Raw genomic sequence first — 14,249 nt, 5'->3', positions numbered from 1 at the left:
CAGCAAGAAGCCCCCTGTGGTAGCCAGAGCCAAAGAATCTGAGGCTAGTGATATCCTAGTCGCTATTCCCCATTCTGGGTTGTGCTGTGTACCCCTCCACCCCTTTCCAAAGTCTGTTATATGCAAGCACCCTGGGGAACAAAGAAGATACAGTGGCCACATGTGGCATGAAGGGGACAGAGGGAGGGCTGAGGTGCAGGAGGCAAGAGGGAGAGTTGGCATGGAGTTCCCAGTATTAGATGGCAATCGAATCTTCCTGAAAATCCTGAAAACCTTGTGCATGTCAGGGTAGGCACAGGGACTGAAGTATTAAAAAATAACTTGGATCCATCTGGGTTATCCCATAACTGCACTGATTTGCTCTTTTGGTAACAACAACCAAAAAACCCATATAAGAGCCTTCAGCCGCTTCTCCAGTCACCCTTATATGTAGAATAAATTATAATCTTGGAGATGGAAAGAACAGGGACAGCCATTTTGTCTACTGTGTAGGTAGGAAAACCTACACATTTCAAAGATAGTTTGTTGAGCCCAAAATAATTTAATAGGCCAGGCACGTTGACATATGCCTGTAATCCCAGCACTTTGGCAGGCCGAGGCAGGCGGATTACTTGAGCCAGGAATCCAAGACTAGCCCAGGCAACACAGCAAGACCTCATTGCTATAAAAAGTCAAAAATAAGCAGGACGTGTTCATCTGTAGTCTCAGCTACTCAGGAGGCTGAGGTGGAAGGATCACCCGAGCCCAGAGGTCGAGTCTGCTGTGATTGTGCCACTGGACTCCAGACTGGGTGACAGAGTCTAATCCTGATTATAATAATAATAATTTCATAGATCTTTTAATACTGTTGATATCACTAACATGTTTCACAAGCCACATCTGTTCGCAGTCAAGTCCAGTGGTTCTCAATTTTTTTTCCACCAAGTCACATGTGAGTATCCTCCCTGACACTCCTCCATTTTTTCTTTTTTCATCTATCAAATTGCTAAACACTGCAAACCATATAGAGCTTCCTGGCCGGACCCCACACAATAACTTCCCTCTGAGAACCTAAGTAGTTGAGCAAGTAACAGCACAATTTAACATTCCAAGCAACAGAGAGGGGTCAGGGATTCTCACCAAAAAGAATGTTAAGGGGTGAAAATGACTGTCAGTTGCTATATTCTACTCAAAGTTGCTGATCTTTTAGATGCTAATTCTGCCTTTTCTACTGTGGTCAATTCTGTGACCCACTTTAGGATCCACAGCTTTAGAAAATGGGTTCCCCTAGACATACTAGATGATAATACTGCACTTAAATTAGGGGTTCATAATACCTTATTATACCTACCAAGGGAGACTAATCAGAATTGCTGCAGACTTATCTGCAGAAACACTACAGGCCAGAAGGAACTGGACCCCAATCTCTAATGTTCTCAGAGATAAACAATTTCAACCAAGAATTTCCTACCCAAGCCAGGCTCGGTGGCTCAGCCTGTAATCCCGCGCCTTTGGGAGGCTGAGGTAAATGGATTGCCTGAGCCCGCGGGTTCGAGACCCGCCTGGGCAGCGAGACCTCATCTCTACAATAAATCAAAAAATCAGCCGGATGTGGTAGCGCATGCCTGTAATTCCGGCTACTCAGAAGGCTGAGGCGGAAGGATCGCCGGAGCCCAGCAGGTCAAGGCTGCTGTGGCCGGGAGCGGCCACTGCATTCCAGTCTGGGCAACAGAGTGAGACTCCAACTCAAAAAAAAAAAAAATTTCCTACCCAGCCAGGCTAAGCTTCATCAGTGAAGGAGAATTAAAATCCTTCCTAGGCATTCAATCCCTAAAAAAATATGCTGCTTGGAGACTAGCCTACAGGAGATGCTCTAAAAGGTGCTGTGCACAGAAGAAAAAAGAAACAAAAGAAAGCCCATATGCCTCAAGATCACAAATAGACACAGAAGCAGCAAAACACACAGCATACTCACAAAAATGAAAACATACACATATAAGAACACAAAAGCTAAAACAGCCTTATAAGAGCATTATGACAGGGACAAACTCTCACATTTCAATAAGCAGCCTAAATGTGGATGGACTAAATGTACCACTGAAAAGACACAGAATGGAAAACTGGATTAAAAACCATGACCCAGTAATATGCTGTCTCCAAGAAACTCTTCTTGCCACAAAGGATGCCCACAGACTCAAACTTAGAGCATGGAAAATGAATTTCCAGGCAAAGGGATCACAAATAATACCTTATTAAGTTTCCAGCATCACTCTCTGAAGTAAGTCAGAACTCTAAAGCAACATTCCTTAAAGCTTCAATTTTTAATTTCTTTCTGGAATCTGCAAAATCAAAGAAAAGAAAGTTTAAGGCCGGGTTCGGTGTAATCCCACACTTTGGGAGGCAGAGGTGAGTGGATTGCCTGAGCCCGCGGGTTTGAGACCCACCTGGGCAACTTGACAAGACCGCATCTCTACAATAAATCAAAAATATTAGCCGAGCGTGGTAGTGCGCACCTGTAGTTCCAGCTACTTGGAAGGCTGAGGAAGGATCGCCAGAGCCCAGCAGGTCGAGGCTGCCGTGGCCAGGAGCGTGCCACTGCAATCCAGTCTGGGTGACAGAGTGAGACTCCAACTCAAAAAAAAAAAGAAAAGAAAGTTTAATGAATGAATGAAATCGGCGACAGGATCACTTTTAAGTCCAGAATTCTCAGACCTCAGAATACTCTACCTTCCTCTTTTAGACTGGTGTTTTCTAAATGACAGACATTCCCAACTTTTTTGTTGTTGTTCTTGACATAATTGAGTCTCACCTGCGCTTTATTTGCTTAACTTTTTGCTTTTAATTGTTTTTTTAAAACTCTAATATATTCATTTTAGAGGCAATTTTATGTCACCATTGGAAACAAAAAAATCACTTGCAATAAATAGAAAGTGATGCAAAAGTAAATTTACCAGAAATAAAACGATGGTATCGTATTCCAGGTAGTATTATGGCCTGACAAGACTTTAGGTTTGAGACCTGTTTTCTCTTAGAGGTATTTGAGAGATGTCAGAAACATAGTAGCACAGAACTGAGACTTCCTCTTTAAGAGAATCATAAGTCTGAGAGAAAACTGGAAAGGAAGCTACTTCCTCATTTTGTGATTTGGCATGTCATAATGCCATGTGCCATCCTGTAGAATGCTGGTAATGCACGTCAATTTCCTTCCCTCCCCTCCTAAGCCCTGGCTGTCCACCGAGAGGGGCCATTTTACTCACTGCTTCTGTCTCTTTCAAGCCTGTGATTCCCACAAAAAACAGTGACTTTTTTTCCCAGACTTTTCCTGTAATAACCTCCACAGACATTGCCACTTCCTACCCCCAAAGACAGAAACTTAAGGAAAGTCTCCTGATTTGTGGCCACCTAAATAAAGCAACACAGGACACGTCAGCCACTTGGCAAGCAGGATGCTTCATGATCTCCAGAGCCCTGGTTTGAGATTTAATCAGGTGGGCAGAGTTAGCTCGATTCAGCAGGAATTCAACAAGGTGTGGAAGTCGGCAGAGGAAACTGAAACTGCAGTGCCCTGGTAAACAGAATCCAAGAGTAGACCAAACCCATACCATGGGACACTGTCAACAAATTCCAAGTCCCTGAGCATCTGTCACCAGCCACCACACCAGAGAGCCAGGGATTCCAGCCCTGAGAGGAGATCCTTTACTTTCTTTACCTGGTAAAGGGTGGGTCCAGTTGATGAAGGGGATTTGCTCCTCCTTTCCCAGCAAAAGGAAGACTGAGGTTGGGCCAGGGCCACCGCACTCCAACCTGGTTGACACAGTAACACCCTGTGTCAAAAAAAAATTTTTTTTAAACACAAACCTCATGACAATTTTAAGTTTTCAAGTAGCCACACTAATAAAAGTAAAAATAAACAGACATAATTAATTTTAATGGTATATTTCACTTAATATGTTCAAAATATTATTTTAATACCGTCAATGTAAAACGAATGAACTATCTTATGTTCTTTTTTTTTATACTAAGGTTCTGAAATCTGCCGTGTGTTTTATACTTACAGCACATCTCAATTTGGACCAACCACATATCAAGTGTCTAGGAGCCACACATGGCCAGTGGTCACTGAGTTGGATGACCCAGCACTCGAGCAGTCAGTCACTCGAAGCTGGGATAGGGAGACATAAAAATTCCTTTCTCCCCCATCGCAGATTTCCATTTTGAAATACTGATACCAGGAATGACCCGAATTAGCTTTTTAGATCAGTTTCAGCAGAAAGTCAATAAGACAGAGTTAAAGAAGTGAGGTCACTGATAATTCCACAAACACAGAAAATAAGTACTGGACCTACTGGTTTATACTCAAGGTAAAATTCCTTTCAGCAATTGCATACAATTTGGCAGTTTTGCAGACTCGCCAAGATCAGAAAGTAAGATAGAAAAATGCTGTTGATGTATGGTGAGTCAGGACTCTCATATACCACGGGGAGGAACGTAAATCTGCCGAAGCCTCTGGAAGGCCATTTGACAGTATGTGTCAACAGCCTGTGAAAAGTTTCTATTTAGTGACTTCCCCTTCTAGAAATCCGCCTTTTGAAAAGAATCAGGGTTCTGACAATTGTTTTGTTTTGCTTTTTAAAACAAGGGACTTCCACTCCTAGCAATGTTGATGATGATGGAGTAACTTGTGGTTCCCACAGAGGAGAGCTATGAGTGAATGAATCAACAGAGTGTGGGACAGTCATGCCGTAGAATACTGTTCAACATTAAGCATGAATTAAATAAGAATACCGCACAAATGAAGACAGCAGATACCATGTGAGAGAAACTAGTCTCAAAAAAGTATGTGGTGAACGGTTTCATGCATATGATTCTGAAAATCTGATCTAGAAATCAGCTCAGTGGTTGTGGGGAGATGGGAGTGGGGAGAAACTGACTGCAAAGAGGAATGAGGGAGGCCAGGCATGGTGGTTCACGCCCACAATCCCAGAGCTTTGGGAGGCTGAGGCAGGAGGATGGCTTGAGGCTAGGAGTTTGACACTGGTCTGGGCAACATCATAAGACCCCCATCTCTACAAAAAAGTTAAAAATTAGCCAGGCATGGTGGTGTGTGCTGGTAGGCCTAGCTACTCGTAAGGCTGAGGTGGGAGATTCACTTGAGCCCAGGAGTTTGAGGCTGCAGTAAGCCATGATGGCACCACTGTATGTACCCCAAGGTAACAGAGTGAGACCTTGTCAAAAAAAAAAAAAAAAAAAGAGGAATAAGGGAAATTTCTGGGGAGATAGAAATGTTTTATATCTTGATCGCAGGGTTTTCTCTCTTTCTACATAGATGTACATATATATCAGATATTTAAGTACATACATCTTTATATACAATTTGTCAAAAGTCAGACACCTAGATGCTTGAAATCTGTGAATGTTATTGTTTGAAATTATACTTCAATGAAGTTGATTTTTTTAAGTAGAGGGGGGAAAAAAACAACATTTCCAGGTAAAAACTAAGAGACTTTGTTGCTAACATATCTGTGCTAAAATAAAATGATCCCAAGACAAAAACCAAATGACAAACACCAGGAAGTATTAATATAAAGGGCAAATATAAACATGCATTGACTGAACAAAACAACATGAGTATCCTGTGAGGTCACCACAACCCGTCAGGGAAATGATTGACCTAGAAAGGAGTGTCACCTTCCTGGAGAGCACCAGGACTCATGGGGCTGGGTGGATGGGGACTGATTTCTGTTCCCGTTTCAGTCCCCACATCATGGCGAGGCCCCAGAGAAACCACAGATACACACCCTCGGTGTCACTTTCACCTCGAGTTTCCTTCTTTTTTCTCTTCCTACCCCAAGGACTTTGAGGGGAGATTTGCAGCCCTTGTTAACCAAGGTGCTGAGATGAATAAAACATTTTAGAAAGAAATTCTCCAGATGTTTCTTTCTATGTTTTAATAACTTGTCCTCTACAAACAATAACTGGTCACTTTAGAAAATGTGGGAAATGCAGAAGAAAAAAAAAAGTTTAGAGGAAAAAAATTAAGTTACCTGTCACCCATATGCAGTAACCACAACTAACAATTAGGAGTATTTCCCCTCTCATGTCCCTGTATGCATGTAGGCATATGCACGCTTGACATTATGTGTTTGCTGTACTCTTACCATTAGCTTGTTTTTGTTTTGTTTTGCAACTGCCAAGGCCCTCTTTTGAGCTGGAGAAGCTGGTTTCCAATCGACCCGGATTCTAGAAAGAGGAATGCTTTTTCTTTTCTAAAGAAGGGTAAGAACTCGCCTGCCGCTGTGCTGTTTTAAAGCTCTGCAGCTGGAGAAATTCCGTGTGCCACAGGGAGGCTCAAAGATGATGCCAAATGGTGGGTCCTTCTTGGCCCGGCCCTGCCTGCCTGAGCTGCAGCGAATCTGGACGCCTTGCCCTGCAGCCTCTGCCAGCTGCTGAGTCACACGATGGCATTCTCCCATCAACGTGAACAGAGGGACAGCTACTAGGGGGTGGGGAGTGGCGGGAAGACTCCACAAGGTTGAGCCTTGTTCTGCCTAGAGAGCCACTGAGCACTTGCTTGTGTCCAGTCCTGCACTGTTTAAGGGCCCCAGCAGGGGACAGTCCGATAATAGCTAACACCGTGTAAGCATTTTACAAGGGCACCAGCCAAGGCTCTGCTCATACTGTGAGAGGCAGGATGACATAAGGACGATCTGTGGAGCCAGCCCCAGCTGAGTTCAAATTCTGACTCACTGGCAAGTTAGCAGGAAGTCCCTGCTAAATAGATGTGTTTACCAGCATTTTTCCTGCTGTGGGAACAGGGGCTCGCTGGGGTTCTCTCTGCTTGTGGGAGTTTATGGTAAGAGTACTCATTCTAAGGCTCATCACTCATTAGCAAGCTAACCATCCTTTCTGTGCCTCGATTTCCTCAAAGTGACAGTCCCTACCTCAGAGTGTTGCTAGAAGGATTAAGTGAGTTATTATGTACCAAGTGGTACATATATTTATATTTCCAGACCAGGCCTAGCCTATGGTAGATACTCAACACAAATCAAATCATTTCATCTTTTTCTGTTATCTTGCTCAATCTTTAAAATAGCCCTAGGTGGCAGAGGATTTTGTTACTGCCAATTTACAAGGAGGTTTAAGCAGCTTCCTGTCCTCACAAAGTTTATGATTGGGCAGCAGACACAGAATGAAGAGTTACAAGTGTAGTGAGTGTGTGGAGTAAGAAATGGATGGAGTGGCCAGGTTCAGTGGCTCAGCCTGTAATCCCAGCACTTTGGGAGGCTGAGGTGAGTGGACAGCCTGAGCCCGCGTGTTCAAGACCCACCTGGGCAACTTGGTGAGACTGCATCTCTACAATAAATTAAAAAATTAGCCGGGCATGGTAGCGCATGCCTGTAGTTCCAGCTACTTGGAAGGCTGAGGCGGAAGGATTGCCGGAGCCCAGCAGGTCGAGGCTGCGGTGGCCGGGAGCGGCCACTGTACTCCAGTCTGGGTGACAGAGTGAGACTCCAACTGAAAAAAAAAAGAAAAAGAAAAAGAAATGGATAGGTTCAGTGGCTCACACCTATAATCCTAGCACTTTGAGGATTGAGGCGGGAGGATGGCTTAAGCCCAGGAGTTTGAGACTCGCCTGGGTAACAAAGTGAGACCTCGTCTCTACAAAAAGTAAAAAACTTAGCTGGGCATGGTGGTGGGTGCCTGTAGTCCCTGCTACTCAGAAGGCTGAGGCAGAAGGATTACCTGAGTCCAGGAGACTGAGGCTGCAGTGAGCTGTGATGGTGCCAATTCACTCCAGCCTGGGTGACAGAGTGAGACCCTGACTCCATAAACAAACAAATAAATACACAAACAGAGAGAACCAGGAGAAGCTCCAGACACCATGATCTTGGAGGTGTCTGCTTCACTGCAGCCCCTCTGTAGTGGGAGGTGACAGAGAGAAGTAGTTAGAGCCCCTCTCTCTCTTAAAAAGTTTGAATTTAAGACACTCAGATGCCACGTCCCAATCGCCCACAGCAAATGAGTGGTGGACCAGGCTGCCCACCATTGAGACCACCACACGTGACTTCCCTTATTTCATGTATTCTTACAATAAACCCCCATGAACAGACAAGACAGAACCTCAGTGCGTCCCTATTTCCTGTAGCCTGAAAAACACTAGCAAACACGGTCCACTTACCAGACGCTTCATTCCATGCAGAATCCCCCAGCAGAGCCTGAATACAGAGGTCACCCTGACTCTAGCGTGACCATGAATGTTTACTCCCAGGACCCGCAGACAGAATTTGGCCTCCATTCCAATTGATGGGGGCTAGATCAAGAAAATCTTTTCCCGTCATCTAGACTGGACTCATGGAAAATCTTTTCCCATCATCTAGACTGGACTCATGATCTCACTTGTGTCACAGACACCCAATTCTTGGGAATCATCATTCATTCTTTGTATTTCCAAAGAAGTGACACAGCTTTTCGCAAATTGGTATTGCAACACCAGTAGATAAGATTCCTAACAGATCTGAGTCCTACTGGGTAAAACATTCTTTAACAATGTAGCAGATGCTAGCTTAGAGTTACAACCCAAAGTTTGTTGCTGTTTTTTCTTTTAACAATGAGCTCATTCTACTAGTATTTCTGCTGCCAATACTTTCTGCATATAGCTTGACAACAAGTACAAACATAAACAAAACAAGGCCAGCTTTGAATCTGGCCCAGTGCCACGGGCCCCTGCTGCTATGTCCTGACCCTCCCTCTTCAAGCTCTGTCTTGAAATGTGAGTTCCAAGCAGCCTTCTGCTTCCTGTAACACTGGCAGCCACAGGAAAAGGCCAATGATTTGATTATATACACAGAAAGGATTGGTTGACAGGATATGACTTTACCGACCAAAGGATGGTCTTCAAAGACTTTCCCACCCTTTCTTTGAAAACCAATACAGTGGTAGAAGTATTCTGTTTATTCGATAGTTCAAGTTCTTTTCCTGGGCACCTGGTAGGATCACACTTCCCTACCCCCTTGAAGTGACTTGCTTTTTAGCTCATAAAATGTGAGCAGAAGTAGGGTGGGTTGCTTTGGGCAGGAAGCATTAGGCATCCGTGCATAACTTATCAACTCTTTTTTCTTCTGGCGCTGACCAGCCCCATTCAAGATGGGCAACACTCCAGCAACTGAGGCCCACAAACAACCACAATGAGTGAGCCTTTTGCCAACTCACAATGGACACAGAGTGGTTGCCTGAGCTACTGAGATTTTGGAATTATGTTACTGCCCGATAATTTGATACAATAATTCTGGACAAGAAAAGTATTCAGCACATGAGGAAACTGAGTCCCTGAGGGGAGAGTGAGCTGGCTAAGGTCAGAAACTAGTTGGAAATGGAGGAGTGGTGAAGATATCTGACCCTGGAAGCCGACCCCAGGCTTCTGCCTTTCTACACACGACAGCAATCTCTACAGGGCAGAAACCCACTATGTGAAAGGAGCCCTCTCAGCAAAGATAAACTACTACATTTTTTTCAGATTCCGTAAGACTATTAAACTAAGATTGAAGAGAAGTTAGAATACATTATTCCCTACCTATCTCAGACTTAGCAGTCATCTATGTAGGGAAATACTAATTTACTGAAAAGAAAAAAAGGCAGAAAGAGGTTAGAGACGGGTGAGCCGCACAGCCACTTGGTTTGTCCTTAGGTTACAGCGTCCGCCTGCTTCCCCCAGGTGTTGGGTCCCAGCTTCTGCCACTTCACTCCATCTGCCTACTTGCCCCCACAGAACCACAGCTGTCACTGTCTGCCCCAGATCACAGTCATCATCTCTGTCAGAATCTTCGGGTAGGTGCCTTTAAAAGCCAAGCAGATGTGATCAGTGATGAAAACAGAGCATGGTGGAGCTATATGTACTAATATCAAAAGATCATCAAAACAGCCTGTCATTTGGAAAATGCAAGTAGCAGAAAGAAATACAGAATATGGCAGGGCTCGGTGGCTCAACCTGTATTCCCACGCTTTGGGAAATCGAGGTGAGTGAATTGCCTGGGCCCACCTGGGCAACTTGGCAAGACCTCATCTCTACAATAAATCAAAAAACTAGCCGGGTGTGGTAGGGCGCGCCTGTAGTTCCAGCTACTTGGAAGGCTGAGGTGGAAAGATCGCCGGAGCCCAGCAGGTCAAGGCTGCGGTGGCCGGGAGCGGCCACTGCACTCCAGTCTGGGCGACAGAGTGAGACTCCAACTCAAAAAAAAAAAAAAAAAAGAAAAGAAAAGAAAAAAAAATACAGAATATAATAACATTTCTGTAATGTACTCACATCACCCGCCTGCCAAACCACATAAAACACTGTATAATTTCTTGTGTTATTGTTGTTTCATTTTGTTTTTTGAGTTGGGGGTCTCACTCTGTTGCCCAGGCTAGAGTGCACTGGTGTAATCATGGCTTACCACAGCCTCGATCTCCTGGGCCCCAGCCTTAGCCTCTCGAGTAACTGGGACTACAGGTATGCACCACCATGCCCAGCTAATTGTTTTACTTTTTGCAGAGATGAGGTCTGTTTATGTTTCCCAGGCTGGTATTGAACCCCTGGGCTCAATCCTCTCGCCTTCCCTCTGAAAGTGCTAGGATTACAGGCCTGAGTCACCATGCCCGGCCCAAAACACTGTATATAGTCCATGGGGATACGTCCATAAACATCAATGGAAAAAAAAAATATCTGCAAGAAGACACATTATGTGGGAATAAAGATTACTTCTATAAAGGGAGGGGAGGGAACCAAGATCAGGGTAGTACTTTCATTCATAATGTTTTAATTTTTTATAAGAAGACTATACACTTGCATAAGTAAAAATTTTAGAGCCTTTTTAGTCTTTAGGACATTTTGGGGCCATCTTGAGGCAGTTACCTTCTTCTGAGGAACCTTGACTTTCAACTCAAAGTGCCCACCCCCTTGAGAGAAAATGCTCAGTCGCCATTAAACTAAATGATGGTTTATTAAGACCAAACCAGCTCAAATGGGATGTCAAGACTCTTACTGTGTACCTGTAAATAAAAAGCTCTTCCTGGTTTGATGAAATATAGTAAATCTGATGGGTTTGAGAGTGGGAACAGTTTTATTTTGTTTTCAGTTTTTAGAAGGAAGCCATCAACGTCTGGTATTACCATCAAGCCCGGTTAGAAATAAGGACTATAATGTGAAAAATCAATCCCCCAAAATATAGTACAGAGCAAAAGACTCAACATTACTGACTTTCAAGTGGATTTTTAAAATCCCAGGACCTCAAGCAATACGATATTGAAGAAATGATTGATAACTGCCAAACGTTTCATCATCTCATTTGTCTTATATTTCTCTTTCATCTTGTGTAACACATACCTCGGTACACGTTAAAACATTAGCAGCACAACTGCCTTCTAGAACATTCTGATGCTAAACGTTTTAATTTTGATTTCTCAGCAGCAAATGGATGATGTTAAAGGGGCCTTACATTTTCCCACCCAATATCAGCTCCCCTCCCAAAGTGGTTATCATTGTCAAGGCATTTTGGATTCTTTTTCCCTTTCTGTTAAAAGCACATTCTATCACTAAAGTCTAGTCAGCAAATACCATCTCTAGCAAAGCCACAGCCCATCATGCACAATATGGGCTCCTAAAACACTCGCTCCACCACCATCCCAAACAACAGGAATAGATAAACAGTATGTATTTATTGAACTAAAATAAGTTAAAGTAAAGTCATCATTCCCTGCCCACCTCAAGTAGGCACCTGCCTGCCAGAGATGATATTTCCCAGATTGCAAATGTCAATAAGAATAGGCTCCCCCAACCTGACCATAACTTGCACAAGTGTTCCCACGAGTGCTGAGGATTGCATCTAGATTCTTCTTTGGGAAATTGCTTCTCTCTTGAATAAGATTCATGTTGGTGAATTTAATCCGCAGCCTCCACGGTCTTACAAGTGAAGAAGATAATTATACCACCTTTGTTGCTATGAGCTGTCTGGATATTCAGGGATGTGGTGATGACGTGAACAGCAAGCCTCCCCATTCTTCAAGTTGCCCAGCAGTGAGGGGGGTGGACTAAGTCATCTGCCAGCAACCTGGCAGGAAGCTGACACCAAGTATGTTTTCACATGATACTGACAGAGCTGCACGGTGAACACACACCACTGGTCAACTCACACTGGGTCCTGCTTTCACTCCTGTATCATCCACAAAAATCCACATTTTCATTGCTATTTGTTTTTCTTGCTTTTTTTCAATTTCTTAAGGAAACCTAGAAAATAAGCCCAGTCTTGTATGCCTCTACCACACCAGAACACTACTGACAGCCCTCTCTGCAGAAAATTTAGCAGATGAATGAAGCTACAATTATTATTTGAAGCTTTTAAAGCTCCATGAACACTCATTTGCTTTAAGTATCTGAAAACACGAATCCCTCAGGATTTCAAAGTCGGAAGTCAGTCAGTCCTTCTCAACCTCTCCTTTCTCCTTTCCTCACTCCTGGCTTCCTATCTCTCTCTCTCATACGAAAGTACCATATGGTGTGAACCCCAGACACACAGACACTGCTACCCTGCCTACAGGGGAAGGAATGCAGACACAGCTGACGTCAGCACTGGGGTGGGACTACGATGGAATGCAGACATCCTTTCACAGCTGCCTGAGCCTTCTAGGAAGTCAAATGTCAACCCCCACATCTCTCGGAGCCAAACAGCCCCTTCTTCTGGTCAGGAAACTCTGCTCAGAGTGCACTGAGAACCAGCCCCTCCCCTCTCTGCAGAAACTCTGGACTCCTGGAGTCAAGTGGAATGCTGCCCAACACACCCATTTTAGAGATGAGGACACTGAGGCCGTGGGTAGGGCACAGACCTGTCTGGATCAACCAAAACTAAAAATTGCCAGTCTCCTGGCGCTGAGGCAATTGCTTCTTTGGTTTACTTCTGACTACAGTAGCACCCTCGGTAGCCAAGGTCTTCTCCATACCCCCAGCAGGGATTGACACCTGTTGGAATGGGGAAAGGGCAGGGCTCCCACCTCACTCCATTGCTCCCCGAAGCCCATCTCTCCCCACTGGGCAGACCCAGATACTTTTTCCCCACCTCTCTCAGGGGACATGGTACTTTCTTTCTAAGTTGATTACACTCCTTTCACATCCATTGGTAGTAGCTGTGAAGGGCACAGACTCTAAAACCAGGCCACCGGGTTCCAGTCCCCAGCATGTGCTTTGGGCAAATAACACTACCCTTCTCTGCCTTAGTGTCCCTATCCGTAAGGTGCAGAGAAAAATAATAGTACCTGCCCCACAGGAGCTCTGTGAGGATGCAGCATGTTAGGACACATGCGGTGTTTAGAACAGTACCAGCTGCGTAACAAACACCTGTCATGGCCCAAGAGAGGGTGGCCCAGGTCAGGGCTTGAGGCCAGCATCTGACAACAAGGGCTGGTGTCACCTGGTGAGTCACTGTGTCTCCAGCACATAGAGGATACAAGACAGAAACTGCCGAATGAAGGAATCTGGCCCAGTGGGCAGTTCATCATGCCTAATAATATGTAGATTTCCATAAATCACAGACTCTTCAGGGAATGTCACTGACTGAGTTTATTAGTAGATAAATTTAGATTTGCATCGCCAATATATTCAATTGCTTTAAGGCATTTATATGAGCTGCTGCCTTAGAAAGGTTAACCAGCTGAGAGCGGTGGCTCATGCCTGTAATCCTAGCACTTTGAGAGGCCAAGGCAAGAGGATTGTTTGAACCCAGGAGTTCAAGACCAGCCTTGGCAACATAGCAAACTTCATCTCTACAAACAGTTAAAAAATTAGCCAGGCATGGTGGCACGTATCTGTAATTCCAGCTACTCAGGAGGCTGAGGTAGGAGGATCACCTTAGCCCAGGAGGTTGAGGCTGTGATGAACCATGATTGTGCTACTACGTTCCAGCCTGAGTGACAGAGCGAGACACCGACTCAAAAAAAAAAAAGTTTAACCAGAGCCCAGCTCTCCATGTCCAAAACATTGTCTGTACAATCTCTTGGCACTTAATCAACTATTGCTTGACATTTCCTGGTTTTATCCAGGCACTGAAAACAAAGTTCCAGAAACACTACACTTGATATTCATCTCTGAGGGGCCAGAGAATAAAAATACCTTAACGAAGAAAGCCAACAGAAAACAACAGAGCCTTGAATCAGAAATCCAGTTCCTGGAACTCTGTGAGAGGGCTGAAGTGCTTATGCAGAAGAAAGTATCACAGAAGTGGCAGATATGAAAGCCAGAGAACATT

The 14,249-nt window shown here is 44.4% G+C and overlaps 1 protein-coding gene across 1 annotated transcript in view; it reads right to left on the bottom strand.

Annotated features, from left to right (window-relative positions):
- The window catches only part of NOD1 (nucleotide binding oligomerization domain containing 1), a 34,017-nt gene extending 31,732 nt beyond the window's left edge, over positions 1–2,285 (bottom strand). Inside the window, exon 1 of the mRNA XM_008067597.2 lies at positions 2,228–2,285. The gene's annotated coding sequence lies outside the window, so the exon portion shown is untranslated. The remainder of the gene's footprint in view (positions 1–2,227) is intronic.
- Between the last annotated feature and the right edge of the window lie 11,964 nt (positions 2,286–14,249).

The sequence above is a fragment of the Carlito syrichta genome, unplaced genomic scaffold (genome assembly GCF_000164805.1).
Source record: "Carlito syrichta isolate Samal-C Ts95f unplaced genomic scaffold, Tarsius_syrichta-2.0.1 Scaffold107564, whole genome shotgun sequence".
NCBI lineage: Eukaryota > Metazoa > Chordata > Mammalia > Primates > Tarsiidae > Carlito > Carlito syrichta.
This window is presented reverse-complemented; position numbering and strand designations above follow the sequence as displayed.